Source organism: Chrysochloris asiatica, unplaced genomic scaffold (assembly GCF_000296735.1).
Source record: "Chrysochloris asiatica unplaced genomic scaffold, ChrAsi1.0 scaffold00137, whole genome shotgun sequence".
Lineage (NCBI taxonomy): Eukaryota > Metazoa > Chordata > Mammalia > Afrosoricida > Chrysochloridae > Chrysochloris > Chrysochloris asiatica.
The window spans coordinates 7,602,812-7,614,374 of NW_006408655.1; the positions used below are offsets into that span (position 1 = coordinate 7,602,812).

The window sequence follows — 11,563 nt, forward strand, 5'->3', positions numbered from 1 at the left end:
GAGGTCCCTGGGACCATCAAGGGAGAAGAGTGGAGATTGGTACCCTACCCAGAGAAGCAGTGATGCCAGAGATGGAGGCAGAGTAGATGACATGGAGAGATGGAGCAGCTGGGGACTTTAGACCCAGAGGGAGAGGGGCTGTATACAGATGACTGGGGGGCAGGCTTGCAGAGTATGAATGTAAAGCTAGTGTTCTCCTATGTAAACTATCACATAATTCAAAATAAAACATTAAAAAAAAAGTATGTCATTTAAAATGTTTAATTTTAATTACGGACAATATTTTTATGATTCAAGACATACAAATTTACCTGAGGAATTCATATGACCTTTGTTTCTATCAGTGTTTTAATCAGTCATCTGTGATAAATAAAGTTCTTTATATGTGTAAAGCTGTCTGCAAAATGAATGTCTAGATATAGTCTATGTTCTTGCTGACTTGTAAAATAGGGGCTGGAGAATAGTAGAATTTCAGAGTTGAAACTGACTGGAGAGAACTGTGGTTCATTTCACATGAAAAATTTGACTCTAGAAGAATTTAAGGGGGCTTTACAAAGGTATCATGTTACTGGTGGTTGTGGTTGTATGCTACCAAGTCACTTCCAGCTCAGAGATACTGTATAGCATTTTCAAAGCTGTAAACCTTTATGGGAGCAGAAAACCTCATTTTTCTCCCATAGAGAGCTGGTAGAGTCAAACTGCTGACCTAGCAGTTAGCAACCCAGCTCATAATCCACTATGTTACAGGCTTCCTTAAAGAGCTTTGGTAGTGGACTGATTACCAGTCGGGCTGCTAATGTCACGGTCAGCAGTTCGAAACTACCAGTGGTTCCACAGGAGCAAGAGGAGGCTTTCTGCTCCTGTAAAGATTTACAGTCTTGGAAAACCCTATTCAGGGTCACTCTGAGTTGAAACCGACTCTAAGGCATATAACCCGCCCTCCCCCCACCGGGGTTCCTTTTAATTATGCTAGTTGGGTGTTCTTGGAGCCATAGTCTACCTTCCCTAACTCTAACAACACTGATTTTTAAATCATATGTCCTGTATTTTCTCCTCATAAAATATTTGTCCTTAAGTTTCACAAACATTTTTAAGCCATACATTTTTTTAAAGCAGGCTTCTGAAAAAAATGCAAGTTACCAAAATAGTTTATAAAATTTGAACATAAAGAAGGATGAATTGTTTAATAATTTTTACATTTCAAAGAAAGGAAAAAATGTTTTCCGCATATTATATATTAGGAAAATATGTAATTATTTGAAAGCAATTTACAGAATTGATTTGTAATGAGGGGCAACCATTAACAATAAAATTGTTGTTGTTAAGTACCGTCGAGTTGATTCCGACCCATAGCAACCCTGTACAGGGTTTCCAAGGAGGAGCTGGTGAGCTTGAACCACCGACCTTGCAGTTCAGATGACTTTGCAGTCTGACGCATTAGACCACAGCACCACAAAAAATTAACCAGTAGTAAATTAAGTTACATTTAAACTTTAATTAAATGACAAATTAGCAAATGGGAAACACATTAGCTAAAACAATTTTAAATGATAGAGTGAGGCAGAAAGTTTATTTGAACTGTATAGCTGAGAGGTTCTGAAAGTTATATAGTAAATCATTGATTTTTATAAATTTTATAAAAGTGAATATATGTTTATTTTGTTATGCTTACATGTTATTTCTCTACTACAAACTTCTTGAGAGGGAAAGTGATTTATAATATTAACATTTCTTCAATTTTATATGAAGCTATGATTTAATAGATTGAGGGTGTCCCTAAAATTTCTCCAATGTTGAGTGCATTTCTTGGCAATGTTTGGTACAGTGTGCTCTGTAAAGTATTTCTAATTTAACAGGTTCTATATTTCTAATATAGAAATCAGAAAGCACAACTCCATTTCCAGTTTTGAGTTGTCCAAATACATGAGAGTTACAAGGCGGTAGGATAAGCACTGAACTACTAACCACAAGGTCGGTGGTTCAGACCCACCAGCTGCTCCTTAGAAACCCTATATGAGGTCGTTATGAGTTGGAATTGACTGGACAGCACTTAACAACAACAACAACAACAGTTTCTACCTACATATCTAGTTCTCTTATGACTTCATATTTCTTTAACCCATTTATTATTGTTATTTTTTCTTCCTTCTTCTCTTTGACCCTCCCTCCCTCTCTTCCTCCTCCTGGACTTTTTCCTTTCTCCTCCTCCTCCCTCCAGTAATTCTTGTCCTCCACTGCAGGGTCTCTGCAGGCATAACCATGCACAGGTTATGATAGTAATTATGTCCAGCTTCTAGATTATCAATAGGAAAATTATTAATATTTAAAATTTTTTCATCACTTTCAGAGTCCTGTAATTAATAATTTTCATTTTCCTTTAAGTAAAGGAATGTGAGAAATAGAGAATGAATACTTAATAGTTGAAGTTAATAGTAATTATAGCTTGAGAAATTCTTGCAAATACTCCTCCAAGGTAGCATTCTATTACCTTTTAATATATTACCCTTTTATATACAATCAAGTTTATATAACTTGGTTCTCCATGCATTATTATATCTCTAGGGTACAATAAGTTTGAAAAATTCACCTTGAAGAGAGGTAACGATGATTGTATTTTAGTTGTATTGAATAAAACAAAGGTTGTTTTATTCAGATATGTAGCATAGGGTCGCTAGGAGTTGTAACTGACTGGAGGGCACCTAATAACAACAATAGAAACTAAGATTCCATCTGCCTACATTTGATGCAGTATTTATTTTATGTATTCAGTCTTAAAAAGTAGGATCTTTACCAATCATTATCCTCTGAGCAATTTTTCCAATGCTTTAAATCCATCCAAATAAAAATTTTTTACTGTAGAGACTTGATCTTTTTTTATTTTCCCTTCCCCCAGTGTCTTTTATATTCTACCAGTTGTTGTTTTAAAGGCTTTTGAATGAAAGTTCCATTCAAGTCTGTTTGATTTGACACTATCTCAGTAGGGAAAAGTGTATCCAAGAGCATCATGAGCTGTCTAATGGTATTTCTAATTTGTTATTCTGTGACAGCCTTCAAATTATAAGGCCATGTTGAAGTTCACTTTGTCTCAAAGGCATGTCAGCTTCTGTAAGCATTCTCTAATTGGTTCTGATCCAGGAGAGCCAAGGAATGGCCCCTTTGGAATTTTGTTGCATGTTTCTCATAGCCTTACTATATATCTGCATCTGTTATTCCAAATATCTTATTAAAAATAGAAACAAAAATTTTTTAACTTATCAGCTTAACTACATATATTTTGAAATTATTCAGGCAACTGAATTTTCACTTACTTTGATTTAGAGACATTATAATGAAGCATTTGTTCCATCTTACTTTGGCATTTGAATCAGTTCATTTCATTACCTTAGTTAAAAAACTATGTTTATAATAATTACTTGAACTAATTAATTATTGTGTCCTTCTAGTCATAGCTGTTTGTCCTTCACTTTATTGAGCTATATTTTATAGCCCATACAATTCAACCTTTTAAAATGTATGATTCAATGGTTTTTAGCATATTCACAGAATTGTGCAACTCTTACTTATAATCTAATTTTAGAACATTTTCAGCACCCAAAGAGAAAATTTATACTCACACATCCCCCATAGCCAGCCCTAGTTAAACACTCATCAGCTTTCTATCTTTATGAATGAGCTTATTTGGGCATAATATATATATGTTGCTGTTGTTAAGTGCCATTGATTTGGTTCTGACATATAGCGACCCTATATAGGGTTTCCAAGGAGCAGCTGGTGGGTTTGAACAGGGTTTCTATGAGTTGGAACCAACTCAAAGGCATTGAACAACAACAACATACGTTTGGGATTGTATCTAAAAGACTGTTGCCTAGACCAAAGTCATGTAGGTTTACATCAGTTTTCTCCCTTCATTTTTGTAATTATAACTCTGGAAGAATGCTCTCAGAACAAAAATTCATTGCTTAAGAAGTATTTTTTCCTTTAAACAATTTTTATTAAAGATCATTCATTAAGGAAAATAGCAATTTGTGTTATTCCTCTCATTTTCTGTGAAAAAAAATTGAAGTAGTGTTAAGTGTTTATATAAACCAAACCCCACCGTCTAGAGTCTATTCTGACTTGGAAGCAGACAGCCTCATCTTCCTGCCCAGGAGCAGCTGGGTTTGAACTACTGACCTTGCAGTTAGCAGCTCAGGGTATAGCTTACTACACCATCAGGGATTCAGAAGTACTTACATAGTATTGACAATCTCATTTTGTTAACTGCTAGGAGCTCTGGTAGCGTAGTGGTTATGAATCAGGCTGCGAACCACAAGGTCAGCAATTCGAAACTACCAGCTGTTCCGCGGGAGAAAGATGAGGCTTTCTGCTCCCATAAAGATTTACAGCCTCAGAAACACTATACAGGGTTGCTATGAGTTGGAACCGACTCCATGGCACACAACAACAACAACATTCTTATGTGTGCTATTAAGACATAAAAATGGTGTTTGTCACTTAATGTGACAGTTCTAATCAGTGTGGACTTAATGACATTTGTAAATGCCATAAAAAGAAGAAATGCAGAACTATAGATGCTGTGCTAGCTCACAGCAACCCAGACTCAATCCCAAATTTCCCTAAATAGGCAGTCCACCACTCCTTCCTTAGCATCATCATATTTACTTCTAAGGATAAATGAATAAATAGCAATAAATGCTATTGCAATTAGTACAAGTCACAGTCTGTTATTCTTAAATTCACAGTAAGATATTTGTTGATTTACTGACTTATCTAACTAAAAAAATTTGCTGATCCCTTATGTTTTCTGTTCAATTCACAGTATGAAGGTGACACCGAACTACATTTTTATTTAAAGGACAGTCATAAATAACTAAACATAAGGCATATTTTTCTAAAGACTAGCAAATCTTAAGCCAAGCAGGTGACAAAATCTTGTACATAGAAAACCCTAAGGAATCCACACAAAAATATTAAAATGAATAAGAATCTAGTAAGGTCACAAGATACGAGATCAGCCTACAGAAATAAAATTTTTATATATTAATTTATGAAACAACAATCCAAATATGAAATCAAGAAAATAGTTGAATTCATAATGGCATCAAAAGACTAAACTCCTTAGGAATAAACTTAGCAAAAGAAGTACAAGACTATTACACTGAAAATTACGAAACATTGCTAAAAAGATTTAAAGAAGATATGAATAAAAGGAGAGATAATCTATGAACAACAGGAGCTCTGTGGCTCCATAGGACAAGCACTAGACTGAGAACTCCAAAGTCTGTGATTTGAGGCCACCGGCAATTCCATGTGAAAAACATGAGACTTTCTGGTCCCGCAAAAAATGTAAAGCCTCGGAGACACCCCTTAAGGGTTGCTATGAATCAAATGACTCCATGGCACTTAACTACAACAACAAATCAATGCTCATAGATTACAAGAAATAATATTGTTAAAATAGCAGTAATCCCCCAATTTGATCTATATTTCCAATGCAATCTTCATTAAAATCCAGTTGACTTTTTTTTTCTCCAGAAATTAAGAAACTGATCCTAAAATCCATATGGCTCTCGTAGGACAACTTTGTTAATTGACATAATATAGTTAATAACGATAGTGTTCTACATCTCAACTTTGTTGAGTAGTATATAAAATATAACTATGTGTCTCTACTTATCTGAAACAAAAGAGAATGAAGGAAACCAAAGACTCAAGAAAGTAGCCCACAGAACTCAAAGCCCACAAGTACCTCAGCCTCACCTAACCTGAGACCAGAAGAACTAGATAGTGCCCAGCTACCACTACCAGCTATTCTGACAATAGAAGGTCCCAGAAAGAATTAGAGAAAGATTTAGAATAAAACTCAAAATCCTGAAAAATTCCAGGTTTACTGGATCAAAAGACATAAGAGCAACTCCAGATAATATTGCCCAGAGATTGAATTTGGAACTAAAGCCACTTCCAAGGTCACCTTTTATCCAAATAATAGATTGGATTATAACAATATTTATTCCTGTGAGTACTGTGATCCCTTAAATAGTCAACTATATGAGACCCATCAACATTTGCCGTAAAGCAAAGAAGAAAAGGTAAGGAGGGAAAGGGAAGCGAGATTAATGAAAACAGAACAAACAGGAAATAATGAGGATACTGATGAATTGTATAGAATGTAACCAATGTCATGTGGACAATTTGTATAAAAATTATTTAATAGAAATCTAAGTTGCTCTTTCATCTAAAACATAATACAATATTATTAACAAAACTATAAAATCCATATGGAAATGCGAAGAACCCAGACTAGCCAAAGCAATGTTGAAAAAGAAAAAAGGACTTAAAATACCCAAGCTCAAAACTCCTTATAAAGCTACAGTAATCATAATAATTGCTTAAGGAAAGACTTGCATATCAGCAGAATTAAGTTGGGAATCGAGAAATAAACCCCCACATTTATAATCAGTTTAGCTTTGACAAAAGTGCTAAGACAATTTAATGTGGAAAGCATAGTCTTTTTAATAGTGATGGTGGGACAATTATATCCACATGCAAAAAAGATGATTTTAGACACAGATATACCATTCACCAAAATTAGTTAAAAACGAATCATAGAATTAAGTATGAGTTAAAACTATAAAATTTTTAGAAGAAAATAAAGCTGCATGACCTTAAGTTAGGTAAAGATTTCTTAGATATTGTCAACACCAAAAGCCCAAACATAAAAAGAAAAAGAAAAAAAAAGAGGAATTGGGTTTCATTATAATTTCAAACTTTTTTTTTCTAATTTAATTTATTGTGGTTTGGGTGAAAGTTTACAGAGCAAAGTAGTTTTCCATTCAGCAACTTATACACATCTTGTTTCATAACATTATTTGCCATAATTAAAAACTTTTATGCTTCAAAAAATACCATTACAAAAATGAATAAACAAGCACAGACTGAGAGAAAATATTTGTAAATCATATATTTAAGAAAGAACTTCTATGAAGAATACATAAAGGCCTCCTTCAACTCAACAAGAAGACAATTAACCAAACTAAACAATGGCAAAATGCTTGAATAAACATTTCCTCAAAGGATATACAAAGGGCCAATAAACACATGAAAAGATGTTCAACATCATTAGTCAGTAGGGAAAAGCAAACCAAAGCCATATGAGGTATTACCTCACATTCATAAAAATGGCTATAACTAATAAGACAGACAATAACTAGAGTTGGCCATGTGGTAAGGATGTCATGAAAGAGAGGATGTGGTAAACTTTGAACCTTATTACATTGCTAGTGGGAATGTAAAATGTTGCAGCTACATTGGAAAAGAGTTTGGTAATTTCTCAAAATATTAAGGGTAGACTTACCTTTTAACTTATCTCCCAACAACTCGACTCCTAGATAGCTATCCAAAGAAATGAAAATATGTCTGCAAGTCTTGTATATGAATCTCTATAGCAGCATTATTTATTCATAGTAGTCCAAAGTAAAAATAACCCTGAATATCTATCAACTGATGAATGGATAAACAAAATACAGTAAATCTGTAAAATAGAATACTATTTGGCAACCAAAAGGAAAAAAAGTACTGATATATGTTATAACAAGGAGCTCTGGTAGTGTAGTGGTCACAAGTCTGGCTGCTAACCTCAAGGTCAGCAGTTTGAAACTACCAGCTGGTCTGCAGGAGAAAGATGAGGCTTTCTGCTCTTGTAAAGATTTACAGCCTCGAAAGCCCTGTACCAGATTGCTTTGAGTTGGAACCAACTCCTCAGCACGTAACCACCACCACCAACATATGCTATAACATGTTGTTATTGTTAAGTCCCATCAAGTTCAGTTCCAACTCATAGCGACTCTGTATAGGGTTTCCAAGGAGTGACTGGTGGATTTGAACTGCCGAACTTGCAGTTAGCAGTCCAGTGCTTATCCTACAGTGCTACACCAGGACTCTATATTACAGCACAGATAACACCAAAAACATCATGCTTAGTGATCATGGCCAGACAAAAAAGGTTCACATATTTCATAACTCCATCTATATGAATAGTTGAGCAAAGTCAAAACTACAGAGACAGAAAGTAGATTAGTAGTTGCTAGGGCCTAGTAACAGGGAGGGAGTAGGAAAGAACTATAATGGAAATGAGATTTCTTTTTGGAATAATGTAAATGTTTCATAATTAGATTGTGGGGATGGTTGCACAGCTCTATAAATGTACTAACAGTCATTGAGTTGCATACTTAAAATAAATTTTTATGGTATCTCAATAAAATTGTCTTAACATACTTAAGCTCAGAAATATACACGCAAACAGCATCTTTCATGTACAGATTTTTTTCACCTTGGATAATTTGTTGTTGTTAGGTGCCATCCACCTGATCCTAACTCATAGTGACTCTGCACAACAGAACGATGAAACTGCCCAGTCCTGCACCATCCTCACAAGTGTTGCTATGCTTGAGCCCATTGCTGCTGCCACTTTGCTTACCCATCTTGTTGGGGCTCTTCTTTAATTTTCTCTCAACCTCCACTTTATCAAGCATGATATCCTTCTCCAGGGACCAGTTCCTCTTGATAACATGTCCAAAGTATGAGAGACAAAATCTTACCATCTTGGTTTCCAAGTAGCAGTCTAGCTGTACTGGCTATCCATGGTACTTCTAATATTCTTTCCAACACCGTAACTTGAATTTATCAATTCTCCAGTGGTCTGTCTTACTCATTGTACAATTTTCACCTGCCTATGAGGTGATTGAAAATACCGTTGTTTAGAACAGGTGCACCTTAGTCCACAAACTGACATTTTTGGTCATCAGAGAGGTCTTTTGTAGCAGATTTGCCTAATGCATGCAGTATGTCGTTTGATTTCTTGTTTGTTGCTTTTGAGTGTTGAATGTGGATCCAAGCAAACTGAAGTCTTTGACAACTTCAAATTTTTATCCATTTATTATGATGTTATTTATTGGTCCAGTTGAGGATTTTTGTTTTCGTGACACTGAGATGTAATCCATACTGAAGGCTGTGCTCTTTGATCTTCATCAGTAAGTATTTTAAGTCCTCTTCACTTCCAGCAAGCAAGGTGGTATCATCTGCATATCTTAGATTGTTCATGAGTTTTCCTCAAATCCTGATGCCATGTTCTTCTTCATATAATCCAGCTTCTTGGATTATGTGTTCAGCATACAGATTGAATAAGTATGGGGAAAGGATATAATGCTGGTGCACACTTTTCCTGATTTAAAAACATTCAGTATTTCCTAGTTCTGTTCAAACAACTGCTTCTTGGTCTATGTACAAATTCCTCGTGATGAACACAATTAAGTGTTCTGGAATACCCATTCTTCAAAATGTTATCTGTAACTTGTTATAATCCACACAGTTGAAAGTCTTTGCATAGTCAATAAAGCACAAGTAAATATCTTTCTGGTATCCTTTGCTTTCAGCCAAGATCTATCTTACATCAGCAGTGATACCCTAGTTCTACGTCCTCCTTTGAATTTGGTTTGAATTTCTGGCAGTTCCTTATTGATATACTGTTGCAATTTATGATAATTTATCTGATTATTAATAGTGACATCTGTTTTTATTAATGACGTCTATTCTTATCTTGGAAGCCTTAGTGTGGCGCTGTGGGCTAATGCACCAGACTGCAGTCATTTGAACTGCAAGGGTGGTAGTTCAAGCTCACCAGCTGCTCCTTGGAAACCCTATACAGGGTCGCTATTAGTCAGAATCGACTCGATGGCACAGAACAACGTTCTTGAAGGATACAATCCTAAATCAAGTATATTTCTTCCAGATGAAAGATAGTAAAACCCAAGGAATTTTCTGATGTCATTAGACTCCTTTGTAGAGATCTTGATTAATAACTTTGCAGTGCATCACCAACTTGCAACCAGTACGTTGGTGATGCACTGTTAAAGTAGAGCTCTATATATGGTGCAGAGGGCATGACCTCTGCTGCAGATTTTGTCACCACAGCAGGTAAGTTACATAATTTGTGGACCTGCTAGGACCACTACACTCTTAAGGTGGTTTACAAGGTATAACTAGGTGTGATGGGAACAAGAATGTAATTTCAAGTTATGTTATACTATTTATGGAAAGACGTTGGGTTGCATGCCATACATTCCTTAGTTTATTTTAGTTCATAAAACAATATTTGAGGGCATTTGTATTGGGAGATGGAAAGGTTATATAAGACTGCCTAACCTGGGTCTCTGAGAACCCTTCAATGTAAAAGTTCCATTGCTGAAAGCACAAATGTGTTCAAAGTCTTTGATGTGTCCATGTACCTGTTATAAAATTCATGATGTGAAAATCAAAATCTTCTTTAACATTTCAAGAGTATTGCTAAATGTTCGATAGCACAATTATGATCCTAGAAGACTATGTCTGCTATGACTTCAGAGAGGGAATAAAGAAGAAAGGGTGTGATCAAGCCCATGTGGAATTGTAGTGGAAAACAGCAGTAGACAAACCTAACTGTGGTGTTGCTTTCCAAAGCCGAGTGGACAGTTTTTAATGAAAAACAGAATCACAGCCATGACCTTAGAGCTTACTGCAGAAACGATGCCTTAGTCACATCAGGGTCCTTCTTCAACCACACTTGGGACAGGGGTAGCACCCCACAGTGTCACTCTGAAATACTATGAAGTCCAAGGAAGGTAGGTCAGGTATGGGTACCTATTCTTTTACTTGTGGTAGATACACTCCCTAATGCTAAGGGGAGCCTTTCTCTACAGCTGGAATAGAGCTTATCTGTCATGTATATATGAATGGAGATATCTGTACCCATGAGCTAACACAGCATATCTGCAGGTATTCACTGGATATGTGCACTGTAGAATATTTCTGATTTCATACCTATGAACTATGAAACCTTTGGGGGATCATAGAGTGTCTAGTACTAGCAATATGATAAATTGATTATTTTCTTATATTCTTGTTTGAAAGCAATAAGAAGTATTACTTAGCTCACAGTTTCATCTATATAAATATTGACAACATACATACATGTAGTCTATCATTTATGCTTTATAATTTTAATTATTTCCTCTAGGTATTTTAATAGCTCAGTGGTATACTGTACATTTTAAGGTTTAGCAAGAAGACAACTGGCAGAATATACCATGATAAAAAAAAAAACACTTAAAGAGAGGAGTCTTTCTGACAAATATCTAAAAAAAAAAAAAAAAAAGCAACCACACGTTACACCAGGAAGTTGATTTCATTTTCAAATCCTAGCAGTGTGAATTAAAATGGGATACTATTTGGTCATGAAATAGAAGAAAGTATGCATGAATTTGTATTACGCTTTCATCGATTACTTACTTTTGTATGCATTTTACTTTATATTTCTTTAATAGAGTAAAAAAGCTATAAAGAATATCCTACAAAAATGTACCTATCTGCCAGCTCTTGAACCATTTCTGTATGATGCGCCTCCCAATATTCTGAAGCATGTGGTTGGACAGTTCAGTAAGGTGAGAAGCATTCTCTTAGCCCATAAGCTGGAGAAGAAAACAAAAATAATTTATTGGGTTTTGTTTTTGTTTTTGTTTTTTTTCTGTTG

General features: G+C 35.3%; 1 protein-coding gene across 1 annotated transcript in view; it reads left to right on the top strand.

Annotated features, from left to right (window-relative positions):
- SPAG6 (sperm associated antigen 6) overlaps window positions 1–11,563 on the top strand; it is a 100,109-nt gene that overhangs the window by 65,478 nt on the left and 23,068 nt on the right. The gene's annotated exons all lie outside the window — the stretch shown is intronic.